Here is a 25,949-nt window from a genome sequence, read left to right as displayed (position 1 = left end):
ATCAGCTAAGATTTGGTAGTATTTTTTCTTTTTTTTCTGCAGAAAATATAACATTAGTTATAAAGAAGGCATGTTGTATCAAGTATAGAACAGATGGCAGAAATTTTGATGTTTATTTAGTGTCTTACAGGGAAATGACTTGTATTAAAAGACTTGATATTTGACACTGTCCTAGGCAAAGTTAATATTTAACCTCTGGTGCTGGAGGCTGGCTGCATCCACAAGCGCCCCACCAGCGAGCCCCATGCCTGCAGTGCTCCCCAGGACGCCAGGGAGGGAGAGGCCAACAGCTGGCTGCCCAGCTGCCTGGGGCTGGCACATGAGCACAGCTGGGAGGGACTGGTTTTGCCTGGCCTGGAGGAGGCCGAGAAGGGCTCTGGCCCTCCTCAGAGGAGCCCAGCGAGAGGACAAGGGGCAGCGGTCATCTGCCAGCTTCAGCTGGACGAGGAGAGGGTGGCGGAGCGGTGGGAGGCAGCCGGGGAGCCTTGCTCGGGCAGCCCTGGCGCAGCGAAGTTTTGAGCTGCCGGCGCCTACCGAGGCACTCAAGCCGCTGAGAGCAGCGGGGCTTCCCGCTCCGTCGGGCGGCGCTGGGCTTCCGAGGCCGCGGCGGGGCGGTCCCGGCCGGGCCCCGGCAGAGGGCGCCGCAGGCCCGGGCTGCGCGGGCCCGGCCCCGGCCCGCCTGACGATCCGGCCGCCGCCTCCCGCGGGCGCGGCCCTTCGGCGGCTGCTCTGCCGGCGGCGGGGAGAGCGCCGGGCTGGCCCTGGCACGCAGGCTGAGGCTGTGCCCCCGCGTGTGGGCGAGGGAGGGAAACGGGACGGGCTTTGGCCGGCGGTAGAGATGGGGATGGGGAAGGCCGTTACCGAAAAGCATTAAAGCCTTACTAAAACTCATTTAAATTTATGCATCGGTTCTTTATTAAAATCAGTGGGAGAGAGTATGAATGGAGTATGACAGCGAGTTCTGCACGCAGAGCTGTCTCCAGTTTCCCAGTGAATGGGTATCGCAGCAGGGTCCTGCTGCCTTTCCGAGCACCCTGTCTTGCTGCAGCCGGAGGGTGAATAAAGTAAGTCTGGATGTAGCATGTGGCAGCGTGCCGGCTGCTGTGGCACACAAGACCCAGCTTTCGGCTCGCTCACATGGCTGTCCGTAGCACTTTAGCATCTGTAGCTCAGAGTTCATCAAGGGTTAGTCAAGTATTTTTCAGGTTTGTGAAATATTGATTTAAAATAGCTCAAGTCCTGGGTGACAGCGTCAAAAGAGACCGCACAGTCTGCATAAACCTGGGAAAGTAGACCTGGGATTTTTGCAAGTTGTTCTGCTTTTATTATACCAGCATGACTTACCCCAGTGTAGATGGAGAGTTGGATAAATGTTGTGAGACACGTTTGTATTAGTAACTGGTGCCCATGAGGGGGCTTTTTCAGATGCAGCCGTACTGAAATAGAAAGTTTTTAAACCTAACCAGAATAGTTATGCTACTACAAAAGATGTGGGTATGTTGGGATTCTGAGGATGCCTTTGCAGATTTTGCCTTCCTAGTTGGAGTGCCACGTGGTGGGAATTTTCATGGGTGGTCAGCCTCACCAGTAAACTTTCTTCTGGGAATTTGGTGTATGCAGGAGGGTAAATTCCCAGTGATTGCTGTGCCTGTTGTAGTCTTTGTTTTGCTTTACTTGGGATATGCTGTTTTCCTAGAAAAAATTACAGGCAAGCTGTTTGAGAGGTTTCCAAGAGAGAATAGAAAAGCAGTATTCGCTATAGGAGGTCATTTGCTGTATGAATATTCTTTAAAAAGGCCTGTTAATTTTGTGGCCTAGTTCACGGTGGGGGAAGGAAAAAAAGCCAAATGTTGATATATCATCATTTTTGTGGTATTTACTAAATCTCTGGAACCTAGTGGAGTGCGTGGATAATCAAAAGACCATGAAATTTATTTTACCCCACTTCAAAATATGCCAAATACCAAGAGGTTCTGGAGGTTTAGGACTGCTGCCAGAATATCTTTATGGTAGTATTTACTCATGGTAGGAGTGTACTAGGTTTCTAATGGGAAATCTCAAAAGATGAATAACTTTACGGCTTTATTTTCCTCTTGCATACCAATAGTTCTAATTTGAAAATTACTTCTATTCAGTGATAATTAACTATGTAGAAAGACTTCATGTATTGTTTTGGTATGAAGATAAGTCTTGCTTATCTGTACGGTGTAAAGCTACAGTTCCGATTCAGTTTATGTTCTAAGTCCCTGTGCTGTGTCTTTCCTATCAACTAGCCACCTCTGACATGTAACGTTGCTTGATAGAGGATAATGAGGAAGGTAAGTTGAAGCTGGTCTTGTGGTGAGCAGCTGTTAGCTAATTTTTTGTTTCGGTTCAATTCAGAATTTTTGAAGAAAACATGTACAAGATATGCCATGGTCTTGTTTTACTTTCCTTTGTATATTTTTAGGAGATGGGGAGTTATTTTTTAATTGTTAACTTTCCATTGACCTATAACTGGGTGATGCAGGACAAAGATCTGGCAAGGCCTGATCCCAGACAGTTTTATTCTGAGAGTACCTCTGCTTTCAGTTGCCTGTGATAGGTGCCTAGTTGACCATTTTCTTGGAGACTGTAGCGCTAAAATGAAGATTAACCATTAATGTTAATTTTTCAGCATACATGTTTTCCAAAGAGCACAATGTAATCACCTCAAAATTAATCTGACATTTTTATGCATTGGTAATGACTACTTTTTGCCTGACTTGTGCAGAGACCTTGTCTCATGAGCTGAAGTTCCCTATTTTCTAAGAATCGTTCATCTCTCAATTTTCAACTTCTAAATATTTTAATGCTAGGGATTAAATGAAATCTGGTGCTCTTGTATGTGAATTCATGTCTCCTGCCATACTGCCTCCTAAACAGGGAACCTTCTCTGGCCCTGTGCACTGAGTGGCATCATCTTCTGTACTCAGATCCATCCTTAAAACACTTTCTGTAACTTAATCCCTTAAAGTAGGCCAGTGTTTTTATGGAGTACATAATTTTGCTACCTTACAGAGTATGGTCTTTTTGTCCCCTGTGTTAAATCTAATTATTAGTTTCTGATGGGTAGCCAGATTTGCTTGCTTTATCTACAAGACAAGTGAGATTTATCCCAGAATGGTGTGAGGAGAATTTTTCACTCTTTATATTACTAATATGTAGGAATTAGATAGTCTTCTGTATCTGCTATGCAGCATTAATAAAGCTTAACTGGTTATAGCAGACCGTCTTTATTGTAGAGCGCATTAATATGTTTGTCTGCTGATCTTCTAATTTGGCTGAAAAGTCACCAAAAAAACCACGTGGTTAAGAGCTTATTTCTTTTAAATACATACAGAATGGTAATAGACCCAAAGTATCTTTCTGTATGATGACAGACAACTGAAAAAGAGAATTGCCATATTGTATATATTTCAAAACTCTGTTAAATGGATCACGACCCTTTTCTCAGCTCTCTCATGTGCCGCGGTCTGTGTGTGCTGACAGTGGGCAATCTGATGTGATGTTGTTGAAGCTTGAGCAAAAATCATTGTAATGTTGTGCAAAAGGCTAATTTTGGGGTTTTCCCTGAGTGAAGAACACATTATTTGAGAAGTCCTTCGTCTGCATGGATGTATGTCAGTGTATATCTTTTATGGGAGGCCTTCTCATCTGTCAAAATAAGGTTCACTTAGTTGCTTAGTTCATGGATTTATTGCTGTCTTAACTTTGCTTTTAAAAAAACAACTCCTCTGTCCTTCTGTGGTATTACATTGAGAGGGATTCAACATACCTAATGAAATTCTGAAGAGATCACTTAAAAGATGAGTAGGCCAAGATTTTGCTGTTATTTCTGGGCCTGCTTTTATGTCCTTGCTCTCTTGATCCATTATAATGGTAATTAGAACTATCATTGGCTTGGTAATTAGAATTGAGTCTAGAACTATTGTTGTGTAACAGAATTTAAAATAGGTTATCTCAAGGTAGGGAATCATTATTATGGCAAATGGAATTTGTGTCATCCTGTCAGACTGATGACTTAACACTGATCGAGGGTGATGATATGACCATGTTATTGCAAGCAATTATTTTTGTCAGTCCATTACCAAAGGAAATATATTAGAATATATGCAAGAATGACCACAAGCTTACTCTTATTTCTAAATGTGTACTTCATGCGATAATTCAAGTTGGAAGGGACTTCGAAATGTCTCCAGTTCAGCCTGCACAAAGCAAGGCTCGGGTGCAAGGTCAGACAAGGTTGCTTAGGGCTTTATCCACTTGGATCTTGGAAAACTCTAAGGATGGAGACAGCATAACCAGTCTGGGCAACATTGTTCTTCCTTCCCTGCCTCTTTCTTCCTTGTCTCCCCAAAAACTGGAACCTTACTTTTCTGAGTAGAACTGGCCTCTTCTAGCAGGGCTCTTCAGGTGGGCTTTTTAGGCGAGACCTATTAATCAAAAGACTGCAAGTCAATAGTGGTACAGAACAGATGCCTTTTGTGTTCATGTTGGCAAGGTGGAATGATTTATACCTGAACTGCCAGACAAAACTGAACTTGTGCACCATATGCTGCCTGCTACATCCCATCTGCAGGGATGTCTCTACATCTTTGGATCCAGAAATGAAGCTGTGAAGCTTTTTTCCTTAGTCACAGACAGTAGTTCCCCTCTCAACTTTTTGTTCCCATGACTTGCTCAGATTATCAGAATAGGAAACAGGATGTTTCTGGGTGAGCTGTGGCTATCTGTATTATAACTAACTTCTCTTAAGTCTCCAGTTAAACAATGACCCCATTAATTTTAAATCAGGATCAAAGATATCAGTTCAGCTAATACCTAAGTGGGTCAGATATTCCTTGCTTTGATGGTTCATTTTGGATGAACAAGGAGCTCCTGGGCAAAGTCAAACAAAAAAAGGAAGCCTACAGAGGGTGGAAGCAAGGGCAGGTAACCTGGGAAGAATCCAGAGAAACTGTCCGAGCAGCCAGGGAGCAGGTTAGGAAAGCCAAAGCCCTGATAGAAATTAGTCTGGCCAGGGGTTTCAAGGACAACAAGAAAAACTTCTATAAGTATGTCAGTGATAAGAGGAGGATGAGGGAAAATGTGGGTCCCCTCCGGAATGAAATGGGTGAACTGGTTACCCAGGATATGGAGAAGGCTGAGGTACTCAATGCCTTCTTTGACTCAGTCTTCACTGGCAAATCCTTGAGCCACACTGCCCAGGTCACAGAAGGTAGGGACTGGGAGAATGCAGAACCGCCCACTGTAGGAGAAGATCAGGTTCGAGAATATCTAAGGAACCTGAAGGTGCACAAGTCCATGGGACCTGATGAGTTGCATACGCAGGCCTTGAGGGAACTGGTGGATGAAGTGGCCAGGCCACTCGCTATCATATTTGAGAAGTCCTGGCAGTCTGGCGAAGTTCCCGCCAACTGGAAGAGGGGGAACATAACCCCCATTTTTAAGAAGGGTAAAAAGGAAGACCCAGGGAACTACAGGCCGGTCAGTCTCACCTCCGTGCCTGGCCAGATCATGGAGCATATCCTCCTGGAGACTATGCTCAGGCACATGGAAAACAAGGAGGTGAGTGGTGACAGCCAACATGACTTCACTAAGGGCAAATCGTGCCTGACAAACTTGGTGGCCTTCTATGATGGGGTTACAGTGTTGGTGGATAAGGGAAGGGCAACTGACATCATCTACCTGGACTTGTGCAAGGCATTTGACACTGTCCCACATGACATCCTTGTCTCTAAATTGGAGAGACGTGGGTTCAATGGATGGACCACTCGGTGGATGAGGAATTGGCTGGATGGTCGCACTCAAAGAGTTGTGGTCAACGGCTCAATGTCCAAGTGGAGAACGGTGACGAGTGGTGTTCCTCAGAGGTCGGTACTGGGACCGGCACTGTTCAACATCTTTGTCAGCGACATGGACAGTGGGATCGAGTGCACCCTCAGCAAGTTTGCCAACGACACCAGGCTGTGTGGTGTGGTCGACGCGCTGGAGGGAAGGGATGCCATCCAGAGGGACCTTGACAGGCTGGAGAGGTGGGCCCATGCGAACCGCATGAAGTTCAACAAGGCCAAGTGCAAGGTCCTGCACATGGGTTGGCGCAATCCCAAGCACGACTATAGGCTGGGTGAGGAATGGATTGAAAGCAGCCCCGAGGAGAAGGACTTGGGGGTGTTGATGGATGAGAAGCTCAACATGAGCCGGCAGTGTGCGCTTGCTGCCCAGAAAGCCAACCGTGTCCTGGGCTGCATCAAAAGAGGTGTGACCAGCAGGTCGAGGGAGGTGATCCTGCCCCTCTACTCCGCTCTTGTGAGACCCCACCTGGAGTACTGCGTCCAGCTCTGGGGGCCCCAGTACAGGAGAGACATGGAGCTGTTGGAGCGAGTCCGGAGGAGGGCCACGAAGCTGACTGGAGGGCTGGAGCACCTCTCCTGTGAGGACAGGCTGAGAGAGTTGGGATTGTTCAGCCTGGAGAAGAGAAGGCTCCAGGGAGATCTAATTGCGGCTTACCAGTACCTGAAGGGGCCTACAGGAAAGCTGGAGTGGGACTGTTTATGAGGGAGTGTAGTGACAGGACAAGGGGTCATGGGTTCAAGCTGAAGGAGGGTTGATTCAGATTAGATGTTAGAAAGAAATTCTTTACTGTTAGAGTGGTGAGGCCCTGGAACAGGTTGCCCAGAGAAGCTGTGGATGCCCCCTCCCTGGAAGTGTTTAAGACCAGGTTGGATGGGGCTTTGGGCAACGTGGTCTAGTGGAGGGTGTCCCTGCCCGCGGCAGGGGGGTTGGAACTAGATGATCTTTGAGGCCCTTTCCAACCCTAACCATTCTGTGATTCTATGATTTTGGGAAGACTTTTCTTTATAATTCTGGGAGACAGGAGTTCAAATCTCACTGTTGCTGATTTGGTTCATTATTGCCCTCAAGAATGATGCAGTCAATTGTATGAGCATCTTGACACTTACTAAGTGTCTTTTTGGTGATGTAAAGATGTTGAAAGTCCATGGTAGCCATTTTGGAAGGAAGTTTCTTTGATCGCAATTATCATACTTACAGGTGCTTGCATATATGTGTGTATGCTCTTGTAGGTGATCCAGAGTGTCACTGAGGTAGCTGTACTTCTTTGTGCCTAGTTTGTGAAATTCCCTGGATGTCTTATTAATGAAGTATGGCAGAGGCTCCTGTGTACCACGTCCTGGGTGTACAAAATCTGATGGATCACAGGAGCTACCATGGTGACATAAACAGACCTTAGACCTTGCTGCTTTGTGCTGCCATTCCCAGACTGTATTTTTATGTTGTTTGAAGCACTGGGCTGTTTGTACACGCTAATCCAGCCCCTCTGCTTTGTTTAACTTAAGGCTTCAGCTGAGCCCCATATTCTTTCTTGCACAGCTCTGGAGAGCAGCAACTTTAAGTGCAGCTGACAGCACGGCTGTCTTGGCATCCGCATATCAAAATGCTCCCTTCTTTGCTGTCTTGCCCGCCCCTCCTCCCCATGTTTGCCTGGTGTTTTTAACAAGATTCAAGTGGCCTGTGTTAGTTTTCCTGCGGCTGCATGCTGCGGGAGGCATCTGTGTTTCCTCAGGCGTAGCACCTCTCAGCAGCGTGGCTCTTAACAGCACCGCAGAGGGTCTTCAGGAGTACTAGGGAGAAGCAAAACTGTGTCTGTCTCTCCTGTCAGGGCCCTGGCCTCCATCTCAAGAGGTAGAGCAAAGAAAGAGAGTCTCATTTGTCTCCTGTTGGTAGCCTGCGTGGTGCTACAGTAGGAGAGGCTACAGGATAGAGCAGAGCATGCACGGCCAGGAGTGCAGAAGGGAAAGCAAGGATCAAGTCAGAGGAGTTAACATTAATAGGAAGTTGAAAACTTTTGTCTTGCTTGTTTCCCCGCTTCTGATGAGGCTCTCTGATGGTCGCCATTGTGGATAATTTGCTAATGGTTTTGCACTCTGCAAAGAGCTGTGAGGACCGTGAGAAAGCTGCTGGGTTTTGATTTGTCTGACTTTATCTTCCAAACTGATTCCTGAAGATGTGTCTCAGGACTCCTCAGGCAAAAATGGAGAAGTGATTGGTTTGAATTTGTTTGAAATCCTTTTTGAAGGAAATGGTGGAAGAGAAGTTTTAGTGGAATACATAGGACCAGTCTTAATCATTTCTTGTTCTGATAAATGTGCTTTCTAAATACTGCGGTTCTGGAAGGAGACCGGAACAGGGTGGATTGGCTAATGACTTGAATTCTCTAAAAGCCTTTGGTTCAGTCTTTCTTGTGGGTTGTCACTCTGTTTTAAAAATAAGTTTATGGTCTTTTAGTGGCTGGTTCTGTCATACATCATGCCGGTTCATTGCGTAAGGCAAAGCCCCGAATATATCGGGGAAAGTAAAATGCTCTTTTACTACCAGGCATGTTTGTTGCATCCAGTGGTGAAGAAAACATTTCATGTCCTTTTAAGGTACCCAGTGCAGTTGCAGATTGCGTCTTTTCACAAGTGAACCTTACTGGTCTTGGGGTTTGTGGCAGCAATACAAGACAGACATACACATGGCTATCTGGAAAAAATGTGTGTGTAATACTGCTTGTAGAATGGCTATTAAGTGAAAATGAAGTATTTAAATATTGAAGGCCATGCAATTCCTGGTAGAACAAGTAAAGCATGAGGTGTACCAAAACTATCCAACTGTCCCCATATTTAGGCTTCATCTTACCAGTTTGTTGTCACTTTTCACCCAAACAGAACTGTTCCTTTGGTGGTAAGGGTTAGTGTATACCAGCTCTTTGTAGAATCTACTGAATTGTGAAGATCTGGAAATAAATTTAGGATACCTTAGAAAAAACAGGAAGACTAAAGTTTAGAAACTATTCTATACTACCTCAGTGTTATTAAACCCCCCCAAGGTTTTCCCAGTATGTTTCTCCCTTTCTTTAATGGATGAAACTCTTGTATATCTGTGCTTGTTTTTATCTCGCATGGAAGAAGGCAGCTATGTGGGAGTTTTGTTTTGTGCACTTCTTAAAGTAATCCCACCGTATATTTTGCTTGGAAAGAATGCCGTTTGGTGGTAAGGTATGAGGAACAAGACATTTGTTCCTGGCTCCCATTGCAATGTGGAAGTGTGTTGGGTAGGTAAGAGGAGTAAATGGGGGAAGAACTAATGGAATAAAACTGAGAATGTTTATAATAACACTTAAGAACTTTGAAGGTGGGAACTTTCGTTGGGTGGGGGGGGTTGGCTTTTGTGGGGACAATGAGATGGGACTGGGGTGGGGTGAAATCCTAATGTCTCTCATATCCAGTTTGGCAGGGTCTGTGTCATGTTCTGTTGCTCTTGCTTTGTGATAAACAGTTTCTATACAAATGTCTGAATCATCTGTAGATGACAATTCAGATTTACAGTTCTTTTGTTATCAGGACGCTTACATACCAGACTAATAACCCTGGTGACTGATTAACCCTTTCTGTGGAGATGCTCTGTAGCGATGGGCTGTAACTCCATAACTGTAATATGTTGAAGAGGATTTTGCCTGCTCTGCAGGAATCTGTTAGTACACTCTCACGTATAGGCCAGCTGCATACAACCCTGCTCCCATGCTCCCTCCACCCCAGCATATCGCTATTTGCCTTCAGACTAGGACAGCAGCCTTGACTACTTGGTGGCTTTGTCTTCGTCTCTCTGGAAATATGCTCATAGACTATTGCTTCATACAATATCTGTCCCACTACTCATCACTTCAGCCCAGTTGTATTATCCCCACTTCTTGGGCACATGAAGAAGGTGCTGCATGTGGCCACTGATTCACTGGTCAGTCCCAGCACAGTGGCATACTTTTTGACTCAGTCTCAGTCATCCTTCTCCCACTCTGTCTCCTCTTCCCAGCATGGTCACTATTTCTCTCACTTGTCCCCGTTCACCCTCACCTGGTCATTGCTCAGTCTCAGTTCACTGGTTCTGTCTTGCCTAATACAACTGTTTAGTTCTGTGCCACTAAATAATGTCATCCGGTTGCAACTCTTCAGAAACGATGGCTGCAGCAGCTCCTCCATCAGGTGTCTCACCAGCTCAGTACTGTTGTGGCAGCCTCCAGTGTTCTGCACATGACAACTCTTGTTTCCCTACGTGTGTTTTTCTTGTTATTATACCAGTGGAGGAAAGCCCTGTTCTCCCTTTGTAGGAATCCCAGTGGGGCTGTTGGAAGTTTGATGGCTCTCTGAGAGGAAATGACTTGTTGGTGTTTTGCGGACACCTTGACAGCTTCCAGTGCATGGGAGAGGGATCACTGAAGCTAAGTGAGAAAAACAGACTGGAGCTATCTTCTTGTGAAGGCAAACATGATGGGCAGAGCAGCTTCATCCTGACATAAATTAGTCATGGATGAGAAGGGTTAAGGTTTGTGTTGGGGTTTAAATACTCTGAAAAGCTGCTGAAAACACTGCAGCTTTAAAAAAATCCATTAGGTTTGCGCATCAGTTGTATTTGTGGATAGTAGTTTTGGTCCTCTCATTCACAAAAAAAAGTTGCAGTGGAACTAGGAAAGCTTCAGAGCAAGTTGATGAGACTGGTCTGATACATGGGATGTTTTCTGCCTGAGAAGAAATTCTGTAGACTAGAAACCTTCAGCCTCAAAAAGAGATCGCTTTGGAGAGGAAATGAAAGAAACCCATGAATGACAAATAGGAAGAAGTAAATGAAATGACTAGGTACCATGTAGAGCTAAGAATCATCAAGTGAAATGAGCAGGTTGATTCAGCGTTTAAAAAAAAGGAGTTTATTCATTCCACTGTATGAGCTGTGAAGCTCCTTGCCACAGGATGATATGGATGCTGAAGGATCACTTGGGTTCAAAACTAATTGGTCAAACTCATGGAAAACAAATCTGTTAAGGATTAAATACAAAGATTTTGCCTCTAGTTGAAGCCACAAACTGGAATCAGGGAGACTGTTCTGTGGCAGTATTGCCACATGTTTGCCCGGTTTTAAACTCTTCCCCTAAACATCTGATGTTAATCATTGTTGGAGACAAAAGTAAGGGGCTGGAATGATCCTCGGTAGATTTCTGTACAGCTATTCCCAGGTTTGTGTGCTGTGCGCTTTTCAGCATGTATGAATATTATTCTCTTTCCTTTGCCACCGTCAGTGCTTTATCTGCAGAGTAATTGAGAAGTCACATACCAAAAGTTGATGTTGCAAATGGATCTCCACTTGGTGCAATGCAGTGGGTACCCTTTGCCGCTCTAGTTTTCTATCACCTGCTGCTCTGTGTGGCTTCTGCAGCGTGTTTTTTCCCATAGTGTAGTTTATGCTTACGTCATGTTTTTAATAAAGCTTTCTGAACAGACGTAGGGATGGAGGGGAGCCTTTGAGACACCATAGATTTTGTAGAGGGTGATGGCTGTAGCCAGACTTGCCTAGAGAAGTGTCTGGCTTCCGTGGAGTGAGCTGGTGACAGGCTTCACAGGGTAAGTTTCTTTAACTTGCTTGATTGGGTGAGGGAGAAATGCAAAGGTAAGTTTGCTGTTTCTATTTTTTTAATTGAAATCTTTCATTTTTATGACTAATTGGAAAAGCAGTATGGTTTTCTTTTTTAAACATATGCATTTGTTGAAGTACATTTAAGCATCATGAAATTTAAAAAAAAAAAAACGTTGCTCAGTTTCATTGTGAATCTGGTATGTTCCAGTAATAAAGTGATTTGCCTAGGATGCTGAAGCACTTCAGGATCTTTTGGAATGGGAGAACAATATAACTCGCTGTATAAAAAGAATAAATAGTATAAATCCACAAGACTGAACTTCCTTTCTGGAGTGAGCAGGGTAACTGCAGCTCCCTTTCAGAGCATGTGTGTGAATGCATGAGTATATGATGGTGTGGGCTAAACTTGGAAACAGGTGCATAACTCTAAAGTAATAAATAAGATATTATTCATAAACTGATGACACAGGATTGTTATATTGAAGGTTCACCTGGCTCAGGTCCTGAATTATAATAGTATTGGGAGAAGAGTGTAAGACTATGTTTAATGTTGTGCAGTGGGAGGAGGATCTCTATTGCAGTTTAGGTGCTCTCTGAGCCATAAGTTGCATTGAGATTATTAAGTCTGAGAGACATTGTCAGTATCATCCTTCGGTAGCTAGCTCAGTCTCTTTCTGAACCAATTTAAGGTCATGCTCTCCGGGCATTTGGTGGGGATGAATACCCCAATCTAATAATGTGTCATGTGTTTAAGACAGAATTAGAAAAAGGACCTTTTTGTTGTGGCAATTGTAGATAAAGCATCTTATTTCTTTTCATTCTGTTCTTTGCAGACAACATGTACAGAGAAAAGAATTAACAATATTACAGACAGTAATGTAACAGTATTACAGAGCTGCTTGTAAAACCAGATTATATAGCTCCATACTGGGAGACTTCACCAATGGTGAGCTTCGGCTAATGTGTTCCTCCTTTACATGACTCAGTGGGATCATTCTTACAATATAAGATACTTGTGGAGTATTGGAAGGATGTAAGAGTTTTTGTATGGTGTTTACTTACTGGTTTAGAAAGGAACGGTCAAGGCAGCTCTTTGCACTAAGAAACTTTGTCTTCAGCCTCAGCCTGTAGTTACTGGAGGAGGAAGTAAGGAGAGAAAGAGATGTATTGTTCTCTTACATAGTTTGTGGGGGAAGGTTGGATTAAAAAATATCAGGTTATGTAGACTTTTCAAAGGGTTAGAATATTAGTACAAACTTAGGACAAGGAAATAAAATAGGACATAACGGCCACTCTCATATGCCTAAAAAAGCAGTGGGCCAGACAGCAGATTATAAGACTGTCAGCTTAAACAACAACAAACCCAATGTTTTTGCAAGAAACAAATCTGAAAAAAATTAAGGAGCGTGATTATTCCCATCTACTTTTTAATCTTTAGCTGCACTTAAGTCTTGTTTTCCACATTTCTTTTTCCCCATGCAAACATTAGAGCCGGATTTTACATTATTTTTGATTTGTGGCTTACATTACTTAAAAGAAAGGCAATCACAGAATATTTAAATTTTATGTGAGTGCATTTCATTTTTAAAAACATAGCACTAACCACAGGAGTTGCGGAGGGGAAAAGTAGTTAAGTGGCTGTCGGAACTGGGCAGATAATTCTTTTCTTACATGGCTTTACAATTTTAGATAAATGGTTCCCATGCATATTGATGGCTTCTTAAATCTAATGAGCTCAGAGAAGAAACTGAGGCTGGGAAAGTATCTGTTTTGGTTTCTTCAATGTTTAGAAAAAAATTACCAAAAAAAGGTGAATGCATCACTTCTTTTGATAATGAAGGTGCTGAGTTAATTCATCACTTTTGTATATGAGTCTAAGTGAAAAATACTGCACGTATCTCATCGGTTCCCATCATGGATGCTGAGTATAAGTATTTAAGTTAGTTAAAGTTGTCATAGTTCATTGTGTTGGGAGATAAGTGGAAGAAATAATTGGGGAAATGATGGCAGGGAAAATTAGAACATGATTTTATATAGTATTGGAAGGCAACATAACTTTGCCACACTTGTGCAGTGCAAGTCACTTTTTGAAGACCAGAATGACAGTGAGATTTAAGGGGGGGGGAAGTTGTACTGTATTATTACAAAGTACTCCACGTAATTTTTTGTTGTATGCATAACTTCACAACTACCTTGAGCATTCTCAGGTTGGTATTTCTGTATGTTTAATGCAGCAGTTACTTGTGGATCATGACTTCAAAAATTTGGTTGTGAAGAAACAAAACTTTTTAAATTCTCTGCATGTGAATTGCATGTTTTTTTAATGCTACTCAGCTGTTACTTAATTGCCATCAATTAATTTGTAAGTATTTTGGAAAGTGGTGGTGGAAGTTTTCTATCTGCCTTGCATGCTCCAGACACTCTGAACAGTCAGAAGTAATAATGTAGACAATAATCATTTGGCTTTGACACAGTCATGATCCTTGTTGGCATCACAGAGCCGAAAAAGTAAGAAAGACTACTGGTGATATAATGTGTGGTGGTTTCTTTTCACATTTTGAGCAAAGAGGGATGATTTAAGAGACCACTGAATGCTAATTTCTGTTGCTTTGTTACCATGCATATTTTAAATGGAAGAACAGCAAATGGATTTAATTTTTATGAGATTTGTAGCCAGTAGATCATAAAAATTCTCCATCTGCTTGTTAGCAGTGCTGTGCTCTGCTTTTAAAAAGAGGAAAGATGATGATAATGTAGCTTATGTGTTTTCCTGAACTGGAATGAACTGGAATGGATAAATGAAATGTTCTGAAAGAGATCCCCAAGTGATGGTAGTATTGTAGAGTTTAGCTGCAGGAAAAGAATCTTTCAATGTATTTTTTCCTCCAGCACTATGACTTTTTTAAAATGTGCTTCATTGCTCAGGCTCTTTATCTGGCACAAAGTCATTAAACAGAGGTTGCCATTTCTTTTTGCATTTTTTGGTACAGGTCTCAGCATAACACTCCTTAACTTTTCTGAGGCTTCTTTAGGTGTTGCAGCAAAAATACACCACAATAACTGGATTGGAAACCTGTGGCTGGTGACCCACCTGTGGTCCCTCCCAATTACTTTGTTTACTGACATTAAAAATGTTAAGAAGTTGTACAATATTACCACGCTTCTGCAGAGTCTGGTTTAAAAGTAATTGGGCAGGTTTTTTTCTGGGCAAAAAAAATCCATTAAACTAATAAGTCAAATGATGCTCCCTTGGGAATTTCTGGAGTTGCAAATCACTTCCCCGTGGAGGAGTGTATCAGGGAAGAAGTATTCACTTGCTTTGTACTTCTTTCCTTTATGCATCTCATATAGGTCACTGTCCCAGATAGGATGCTGAGTTCAACACGTCTCTGGCTTGACTTGTTCTTGCTGTTCTTTGTTTCCTTGATCTCCACAATTTTTTAATTGCTGCTTTATTGTGCATTTAAGTCCTCGTCTTCTAGAGTCTGGTTAGCATGTTATCTTATATGGCATTATGCCAATGTTTGTAGGATTAAAGCAAAAGGAAGTTCTGGTTTGCTGTTTACATCTAAAATGCAGCACGAATGTGATGGGTTACTTCTATTTAGTGAAACTGAAACTTTGTACCTTGTGCCTCAATCTCCCTCGCAGGCATTAGTCCCAGTATGTTCAGTTTCTAAAAAGAATAATGCTTTAATTTTTGCTAGATAAAACTAGACTAATTGTATGCATAGAAATATAAACAAACAATGCTGGGAAAAGTTAGAAAGGAATTCTTTTGTTTGGTTTTATGAACTTAACTGTGTAGTGTTGTAAAGAGAAAAAATTGTACTGCAGAAGATCAATACTTGCTAAAACTCTTAAAAACCACACAGAGGACAAACTAAGGCAAACTAGTGCAAAATGAAATGGAAGCATAAAACTAAAGTGAAAAGGTGATAGATATGGATATAAAGGAACTAACAAAAAGTGAGAATGAAATTAAGACTGAAGAAACAGACTTGAAATTTTATTTAAACAAGATGTGAAGTCTTTTTTTAACATTGTGAAACTGTAAAATCCAGAAGCCTGATGGGTTGTATGATATTGTTACTGTAGTTAAAATGTGGTCAGTACTACAAGTGTGTGCGTTTGTTTTTAGAAAAATATATCAATCAGCACTAGCTTTGGAAAAAGAAAACACACCCCCAACCCTAAGCTGATATTGGTAAAAATAAAAACAAATATCTAGAAATATGTTCCCATACGTAGCTGGCAATGAACATAATCTCCTTCTTTGCAAACAGTAATAACTTATATTTAATAAATTAAAAGGTCTTGAGTTTTGTATGCATAGTCAAATAGGTGCAATCTGTCTGCCTCTGTCTGCATTTATTGTAACCACAGATCACGTAAGTCCTGTTGTGTTGCCTCACAGGTAGCTAGACATTTTTTCCTTTCACCTATTTTCTGTGCTTTTCATCTCATAGTAAGTAATTTCCAGACCAAACTGTTATGAGGACTGACAGATCAGGTGTTATACAACAGCAGTAGAATTAAAATGCTTGAATATTCCAGAAGCTCAAATGCAACTATAACCTAATTCTGGCATTATTCTGGTTTTACTCACCTATGGACATGATTATTATCTCTTGTGCTATTGCACTTCCTGCTCCTCTGAAGTCATGTTTTTACGTTGCTTCTGCACTTACAGCTCACTCGTGTTATGGATCTGTCCTAGATTCTTTTCTCTGACCCTCTAGACGGATATTTTAACTATGTTTAAAAATGGGGGAGGAGAGAGTAGGCAAATGTGTTCGATTGTCAAGTTCTGCAACATTACTGACATGTCCAGTAAATGCTCTTTGCTTTATTAGCAAATGACCCAACTCTCAAATTAATAACTTGACACCTTAATGGAGCTACACGGTATTGCTGTTCTTCAGTATCTGAGTCTTGTTTACACTTCTTTTTAAGGAGGGTGACCCATCTGGTGTAATCTTCCTTCTTTTAAATTGACAAACGGTGTTGTATTTAAGAAAATAAAAGTATTCCTCTCACCTAGGTTGTTTTTCCTACCTGGCAGCTATGTAAGTAACTGTAGTTGTGTGCTGCTGTGGTTGCTTTCATATGTATATAGTTGAAAATGGTTAGAGATGCATTCATGGCTCAGGATTCAACTGTGCTTTGAAAATGGGCCTTTACCATTAAAATTATCGTTGAATAGGTGGAGTTTTCTTTTGTATGTTAAATAAAAACATAACGTGCTGCAATTGAAAGTTTTAATTCAAACAGTATGTCCTAAAGTCAGGGAATGTGTTACTTTGGTTTTGGTCCTGGTGCAGCTAATTGCATCCAACCACTTGAAATTCCCTAAACCACAAATGAAAATATTCCAGGACTTGACAAACTGAAATACTTATGTTCCAGAGAGATGAGGTGGTTTAGAAGAAGGGCAATGAAGCACAGTCCTTGCTGGCTTTTGTGTTCACCTACAAAAAGTGAGGACTCATTGCTTTATCTTTTAATTGTAAGAGATCCCAACTTTTTTTTTTTCCTTTAAACATCCCATTCACCGTCTTGAAGGGCCTAAGAACAAATGATCTTATTGCATACATACTTTAACAATACAATAAAAAATTAATCTCACACTATTTGAGCTACTAGTCCTGTGTGTTTGCTTGGAGGCTGTAAGCCGTGCTGCGTGTTAGGAAGACAAGTAGTCTGCATGATTGTGGTAAGTGTGTCACATCCTGCCCTCAACTTTGCCCTCCTTGGAGGCTCTGGCAGTCTCCCTGTGGTTTGCCCACTAGCCAGCTGGGAGCGGCTCGAGAAAACTTCTCTAACCTGTGGATCTGGTTCTCGAGCAAACTTTCAGACTTTAACAGTATCTTGGTGCTCCTTGCCAAGCCCAGTTAAGAGAGAGGCAAGGGTACCGGGGCAGGCTTTCAGAGTTTGGTGGTGAACTCCCCTGTAATTTTGTGACAAATTTAATTGTGTGTATTCAAAGCATGGTGTATGGGGATCACCGTGGGTTTTTTTTTTCTCCTTGACAACCCAGTAAACTCCTTTGTAAACATGAGACTACTGAAGAGCTTCCATCTTCTGTGAAAATCTTCCTTCCATCTCTGCTGTAGGGAGTAGTGTTTCTGTCAGTGCTTGGAGGAGAATGGGCAGGTAACTGCTTTGACATTAGATGCATGTGGTGTGAATGCCAGCACAGCTTTGTTAAATAAATATGAACTGCCCCTTCCGTGGGGATTTTTAAAGATAACCTATCAAGTCAAGGCATGTCGTTGGAAATTTACGTGTCTTGATATGAATTCTCTGTCATTTGTGTCATCAGCAATCTGTATTTTTTATTTGAATGCCTTTTCTTCCTATAACCTATCTAACTCTTTATCTTTGCTACTTATTTAGGTGCCCTCCTTGATCTGGAGCATGACCATAGAAATGAGATTAGAAATTATCATCTCCACTGTTGTTTCTCTTGCTCTGTGAAAATTTTCACTTATACTTGGTTCTGTCAAATGACCATTAATTGCTTATAGAGAGCTTTTAAATTATTCATTCTTCAAGTAGTCTCATTCTTTACTTTGTCCTGATCAACGTTTGTCAGATTTTTTTCCATATGTGAATGTGTCCTTGGTGTATCCCACACAGAGGCAAAAGAAAGTGGTGTAAGAATTTTATTTTTCGTATCTTTCTAGATTTTTTTTTTTTTACTTTAGGATGCGGTTCCTGAGAAAATGCATTTTGACCATCAAAAAATATATCCACGGAACATCAAACATGACTTCTTTCTCTTTTTTTTTTTCATCCTTGGGGTGTTAAAGGAGACTTATTTTCCCTGCTGTTATAGTATTGGAGTTAATACTGTTTTAATTTGAAAGGCATAAGCAGGGTTCTGGTTGGAAGAAAAGGACTTTTGAAAGGATTTTCTGTGATACTAAACAGGGACTACTAAAAGGGCCTAATTGCTTCCCATGCAAGTTTTATTGTCTCTTTGGTTAGCAGATAGTTTATTTCTATAGTCATAATAGTAGCTTGCAGAGTGTAATAGTCAAGGTGAAAAATAATCAGTGCAACTTTCACATATAACACAGGCCCCTGATGTTGGAAGGACTGTCCAGAGACGTGGATAATCTCCCATATGCATGTGTTGTGTGTCTCGTTAGAGAATCAATAACTAGGCAAAAATGTTGTTGTCTTTCAGCCAATGGATGTAGGGTGGTGGAAAGCTGGATCAGCTATTAACTGATGTAGCTTTCCAGGTTTGCACTGAAATGGTGGAAGCAGCTTCAGTGGGCTGTCCAGGTAGGGAGCACGTTTGCCTTACCATCTCCTGAATGACCCTCTAACTGCATAGCCTGCACGCTTGGCTGAGGATGTGTGTGCAGAAGGTAATGAGGATGAAACTGGATCCATCTTCCTGTCATTGTGGCTGATGGCCTGGCTGGAAGGTGTTGCTGGAGGCTTGTGCCGTCAGGACACTGGGAGGGTTGCAGGTGGCAGGTATGGGACCTGCATAGGTGACTAGGGAAAGCCCTCTTGGGTATCTGTGAGCTAGTTTTGATCCTGCACCTATGGGTGTCAAATGTCTTGATCAGTCTCTGAAGAGGAGGGTAGGACATCAGAGAGAGAAGGGGTGACAGACAGGAGGAAAATGTACTGGAGGCTAGGCTTTGGAGAGAAAGAGGGGCAGTCCCAGAGAGAGGAAATGTGGAAAAGGGAGGTAATAGCCATATGATGTATGGAAGAAGTACCTCAAGTTCATGGTTCATTAAGTTCATTTTGCCTATCCCCCTTCTACTTGCTTGCTTTTCATCTCGTACAGAGCATTAGCGTAATCCATTTGTGAATGACATAACTGTATAATCGATCATCCCCTATAGAAGTATTGCATGAGATGCCCACCGTGTCGCCTCTGCGTGAGGGCTGGGCGAGGAAGTGAGTCAGGGGCAGCCCTGGTGCAGCAGCCGATGTCTGCCCTCGCTGCCTGGCTGAGCGCTGCACTGGAATTTTCCAGGTAGGGCATGGGGAGAGGTGAGAGGGAGAGCGCGTGGGATGGGATTTGGACAGGGAAGAGCTTGTCCTGGGGAGAACTGCCACTGTGCCAAGCTTCTGGTACGTGAGGGAACACCAAACGATATGAATAAATTGGAGAAAAAATGCAGCGGATGCATTTTAAAATATCTAATGCCGCCTCTGCATTTTATTACCTTTTCATTACCATTTTCCTTTATTAATTTGAAACATGCACTGACTTTTTTTTTTCTCTCTCTCCAGTGTGGATTTCAACACATTTTTGTGCGTGTGCCAAGAACACTGTGTTCTGTTAAGTCACGGGGTGACGTAGGGTGCTGGCCGGCCGCCAACCTGGGTCAAGTTCATTCAAATAAGTTTCAGTGGCGGCTCTTGCTGCCTGAGCCCTGTCAGTCCTGCTTTCGCATGGTAGGTGGCTCTGTTGCGTTAGTTTTCCTGAAGAACTTGGGACTTTCAGGGCTTTAAATTTTGCAGGGCTTTTGAATTTTCTTTCATGTTTGCAGAAGGATTATTAAAAAAAAAAAAAAAAAAGTCCAACCTTGCATGAATCTGTGAGGAGAGAAAAGGAGATGGCCATGGGTTTACTGAGCAGAACAAGGTCTGCAAGTTGTAGCGTGTGTTTGTTTTCCTTTCTCTGCCCACTGATTTTTTTTTTTATTATTTTTATTCCTGTCCTTGTGATGGCTTTTAATCATGGTATATACTTTGTGTCTTTAAAGCAGGAGCCACTCCTGATGTTTCAGTGACAAAATATGATGAAATGGCACATAGTGTGTGAAAGTGGCAATGGCTGTGCTAGGTTAATCACTTCCCTTTCCTACAGGATTTTGCATTTTGCTCTCTTAGCCTTGGAGCTTTGGACTGCTCTTAGAAATGCATTAATTAAAGAAATCTCTTCTTCAGGGTGAGCTTCCCGTGTACTGGATTGTCCCATGTCATGGTGTTGAAAAGTCAGACCAGTTTTCTTGGTCTCTCTATTCCAGCTTCCCTTTCAGGGGACTGTGTTGTTGCTACTTTGCATAGTAGCATACTTTTCCTTCCTGTAACCCTACCACAAATCACACTAGATCCCCTCCCCTTCACTTCCAGTAACTGCTCTGTGAGCAATAATTTTGGAACTACTGGCAAAATAAGAGTCTTTGACAAGCTCATAAAATCCGTACAACAGGATAGGAGTTATAACACCAGAGACATCGCTAAGTGGTCTCTAAGACAACTGTTGATATTTTAGTATTTGATGAGAAACCCTTTCTTCCCATTTGCTCCTGGGATATATTATTTTTAATTAGGAATGAGATCGCTGGGAAAACTTGATGTTTCTAGAGAGAGGTGATTAGTTTTAAAGAGAATGGAGAAGTGAAATTACAGGTCATGATTTAGACCTGTATTAACTGTCTCTTACTTGGACACGTTAGCCATTTGAATTTTTTTTTTCCTTTTTGGTTGTGCACTAACTAGGTCTTGGCTCACTTGATGTTTGGCTTTTAAGGGAGAGAAACATAGTAGTGTCAGGTTCCCATGATTCAACACCCACTCCTGAGTTACCTGTCGGTGCTTGCTGGCTTATCTTCTCTGTGTGGGAGAGTAGAGGATGATCAGATTTGTGTTCATCACTAGGTGTCACTCACTTGCAATTACTTAAAGTATGTTTCAGGGCAAAATTGAAAGAAAAAACCTCTTTTGCTTCCTACCTCACCCAAATTGGGTGTGTGTATGTGGGGAAGGAAGTGGTGTGAAATCTGGAAAAGAATTTTTTCCCATCCTTCTTTCCCATAAAACTATTGTATATGGTGTTTTGTAATTTTATTGCTTTATAGTGTATCTTGATCTGTAATTTTGTTATTCTTGTATAGTTCTGTTGATGCAAGATAAAATTTTCTTGTATATTTTCAGCAATGTTTTCTTCCCTCTATTATCAAATGTGTAACAACCTCAAGAATAGCAGAGAGCGTTTTAAAAGATACAGAAATATAGCGTAAGGGAGGTGCAGCGATGGAACTACGGGATCACTTGAAAGAATGCTTGGAAAAAAATGGAGATGACAGGACTCATAAAATTGTTCTTGGGACTTGACCACTGAGTTATGTTGGGCAAAGGATGGTGATTAAAAACTGTGCATGTATAAAGATGATTTATACTTCTGTTATCTAACAAATGATGTGGAATGTGGTGCCTCGACTGGGTCTTGGTCAGCCTTCTCCCTCGTCAAGCGATTAGTATGGGGAATGTATGTTCAGTTGTTGAGCTAGAGAATATTTCAAAATTCTAACACCAATGCTGAAACAAAAAAAAGGGGGAGAGGAGGAACGTTAAGCAGTAAAACTCAGTAGTTTTGTTTGGAGCTGTTGAATGCACATCAAATGCTCTAAATATTTTATTGCAGAAGGAGAGTTTCCGGAGAGCGTACAAGTGTCTGTGCAGATAACTGGAAACTTTATTGGCAAGGATGATGATTTTTTTTTTTTTCTCCTGCATCTCCCACCCTTCCCCTTTCTTTTTCCCTTGAAATGTGACGTGTCCTCTATCCAACCTGGTTCTGACATTCGGTTTGGGGGTTGGGACTGCTGTGGATCAAGATGTTGCGTAGACCCTGCGTCCCCTCCTTCAATTTCAAGTGAACTAGGTCTGTGTTGTGTCTGAGTTTGTCTTCTCAGGAAACTGAACCTCCTGGAAGGTCTCCAGGCAGCGCTCGCTGGGGAAGGTTCTCTAAATGGCTTCAGTGGTGTTCAATGTGGACTTTGAGTGTCAGTAAAAAAACTGGTGCAAAACTAAAGCTTGTCTATTGTGTGTTTCCTTTTTCACCCTCTCTCCTGTGTAACCAGAAGTGTTAGTTTAAAAGGTATAGCAGGTATAGCTATATACGTAAATTACCTTCCCTCATCTTATACATCAATAGTATTGGCTATTTGAGATCAACTACTTTTCTGTGAAAGGTGACCTAAGCCAAGGAAACCCCTCCTAGACAAAAACATTATACCTCTGGACCTGGAGTGATGATTTGCTGAAAGTAACAATAATGGAGCAAATCTGTTGCAGGGCCGAAAACAGAGCGAGAACAGAAGGAAAAGATTTCTGTTTTGTTTGCGCTGAATAAAATTCTTAGTGCCAGCCTACCCCTCTGCACAACATATATGTGGATATCCATAGACGTTATGCGCTAACTGTATAAACAAGTAAATCTCTTAAGCTCTGTGTCAGACCTCATGTTTGCAGTGTCTTTGCTCATATTTAGGCCTTAAAACCAGCATGAATTTCTTATGGCAGTTGAGAAGAAAACACAGCCTCCACTGATACCTATGCAGATATGACAGAACTCTTAATCATAAGATTTAGTTTCCCTTTGCGAAGATTATAGGTTAAAAGATTCATCTCCTTGTTCTATCTTGGATTACTAAGTGTTTGTGGCTGTGTGTCACTGTATTTATCTAGTCCACATGTTGTATTTGAATTTAACTGAGAGTGTGTTTGGATGAATAAAGTAGCATAATTTCCTTCCCTTCCCCTGAAGGAGAGGTGGGTTTCTTTTAAAGTATGGCAGCTATTATGACTAACTATATAATTACACCTTTAATCAGAGTAAAATATTTTAGATACACAGTAGCCCCATTTGGCCCCTCACTGTTGGATTGAAAAGCCTCTAAAGATGCATAGTATGGCCTGTAGTCATCATCGTCACCTTTAATCACTCAGCATATTAAAGCCACTGTGCAGGAGTGTACATGGCTGCACGGTTTACTTCTGGGGGTGGCGGTGAGGGCAGGGAAGAGAGGGAGATGTTACTGCAAATTCCTTTTTCTGCCTGTAAATCTGCAGGGACACTGTCGTGTTTCTCTTCTTACTGTCTCTGATCATCATTTTGCCAACATTCAATAGATTTCTTCTTGTCTTGTGTTTGGAGGTGGATGTGGCTCCAAAGATGCAGGGAGAAGTTTTTCGTACAACGCAGGGTACTGAAGCTTTCGAGGAGCTTATAGGTGTGGAAAGCAACTTGTTCAATGCATGGTTCAGAGGCATGGCCTCCAGAAAGCCTCTCCTCCTCTAAACAATGAGCTAGGTGAACTTGTCCTCACAGCTCCTCCAAGATCCAGCTCAACTATTGTCTATCCCATTTTATGCAAGCTAAATGTGGGTCTCTAATTTCTGGCATATTGGGTTTCATCTTCAAAATAAGAAAAAAATAACAACTAACTAAAAATAGCAACTAACATAGCAGGTTTGTAATTTACACACTCCACCCCTGGTGTTAATCCTATGATTTTAATAAAGCCTAATAAGTGCTATTTCTTGAAGACCTTAATTATGCTATCAGCTATTTTTAAAAGAAATCTTTTGCTCTAGTTGAAATAATTACTTCCAATATTTACTTCTGTTCTGCTTCACGTTTTGCCTGATATGTTTATTTTAACATCTTTTTTTGTGCAAAGAGGATGAATAGAGGAGGAAAGGAAGGGGCAGATGTCACATAGTGGAGAAGAAGGGACAACAGAAGAAGGGCAGTTCTGTCAAATGGAGCCAGATGCACGGATTTCACAAGGTGGCACATAGAGTTCATTTTTGTTGTCATCTCTGAAACTAATGTAGGCTAGTTTTGGGCTAAGAGGTTAAATGTTGTTGGGAGAAGAATTGAAAATGTCTGGCGAAACTATTTGAGAAGGTTAGAAAGAGCTTAGGGTTGTGCCATAGCAACTGATTATGCACCAAAAGGCCCAGAGTTCAGAAGTGAGTAGATCTGTGGTTCCAAGACACGCACGTCTGACGAGTTTTCAGGCTTAATTATGCATGGTTTATTTTACTCCATCAGGAGTGAAAAATTTTGAGCATCGTGTTTGCAAAATGATTGTGACCGGGCTAGATTTTGTTGCCTGTTACTGCATGTTTTGTCACAACTTACTGGGTATACAAACATTGCATAGGGATGTTGGTACAGCACTAAGATAAGGGCAGTAAATTAAAACAAACATAATAAATGGGAAAGCCTTTGTAAAAATGTGCAGACAACTGCATTCAGCACAACTGTTGATGGCTTGGCCTTGAGCGCAGTTGGTGGAGCTGCTGCCGCCTGACTGCCAAAATAATGTGTATGACGTAATCATGCCAAGCCCACACTACCATGGTATTACAGCAAAAGCTATGTCTGTGAACTGGGCATATTCTCAGTTACAGTCAGGTACAGTAACAAGGTAATTGGAAAGGTTTTGTCAATACTGTATATACATAGTTACAGTTTGAAGTCAGTGTTTTGGGGCATGAGAGGCAAAGTAAGTCACTTTTGCTGACCAGGTACTAGAGAACATAGTCTTTAGTCAGTACCTTTTTAATCTAACTCTTGTATTAAATGACCCTACAAGCATGCATCTCTTCCCCAGCTGCAGAGTTTTCTGATATGATGTAAGAATGGCTATATAGGATAGACTGGAGATCTGTCCAGCCTATTACCCTTAGTGTGCTTGTGGCCATGTGAGCACTGGATATAACTGTGGGTTAAGCTAATTGGCCAAATCACAATACCAGTTGCTTTGCTGCTGGCTGAATGTGCCTTAAAATAATCCCTGATCTTCAGAGAAGGCTAGATATTTGAATGCCAGAAAGTTGTGAGTGATAGGGAAAACTTCAACAACATAAAGGAAGTGTTCTGTTTTTAAATACATTTGTTGCATGTTCCATAACTGAGAAGATGCGTAATATAAATGTCTTTGTATTAGCCAGTTTTAAGCATCTGCATCTAGCCTGTCCAATAGGTCAATAAATAGGTCTGAATGTGACAACTGCAAGGATATCTGTTATGTCCTTTCAGAAATATGTGCAACTTGATGGGAGTTTCTTGTTTGTTGTGTTTTGATTGTGGGGGTTTTTTTATTAATTGGAGACAGGTTCTTTAGGTATTTACATAGTCCTAAACTGAGCTTGTTTATGTGGTTGCATGAAGAAACTTCATGCAACCTTCACAAACCCTTCCTGCTTTCTGAAGTTTTTGGAACGGTTAGTTAATTCTAACTCTCCATCTTCCTCTTTGACTGATATTTGCAATTTCCTTTCGAGAAACAACTTCCTATTGAGTACTAACTTATCTGACCACTTTGATGTATTTGAATTTATTTTTTTTTAAGTCCTGAATGCATTGCAAAATCCACTGTTGTCTTCACAGCTTGAATTTCTGCGCTGCATGAATTGAGGAAGTATAGAGGTGGATAGGAACTCATCTAACTAGCAAATGTAAATCCAATTAAATTGTGCTTGGTCATGCAGCATCATTGTAAAATTCCAAACTGCAGTAATTGAAATCTGGTTAGCAGCTAAAGAGAACTGAATTGTGGCACATTTGCTGTGATCAGCACTGACTTTGGGAGATTTGCCTTTTGGGAGTTGCGTGGATTTCCAAAAAATGCTGCAGCATATTTAGAGGCAGATACAGATTTTTGCGGTGCAGCCGATCATCTTGC

At 41.8% G+C, this 25,949-nt stretch overlaps 1 protein-coding gene across 1 annotated transcript in view; it reads left to right on the top strand.

Annotated features, from left to right (window-relative positions):
* SPIDR (scaffold protein involved in DNA repair) overlaps positions 1 to 25,949 on the top strand; it is a 210,561-nt gene that overhangs the window by 14,338 nt on the left and 170,274 nt on the right. The window lies entirely within an intron of this gene.

This window comes from Balearica regulorum, chromosome 2 (assembly GCF_011004875.1).
Source record: "Balearica regulorum gibbericeps isolate bBalReg1 chromosome 2, bBalReg1.pri, whole genome shotgun sequence".
Taxonomy (NCBI): domain Eukaryota; kingdom Metazoa; phylum Chordata; class Aves; order Gruiformes; family Gruidae; genus Balearica; species Balearica regulorum.
This window is presented reverse-complemented; position numbering and strand designations above follow the sequence as displayed.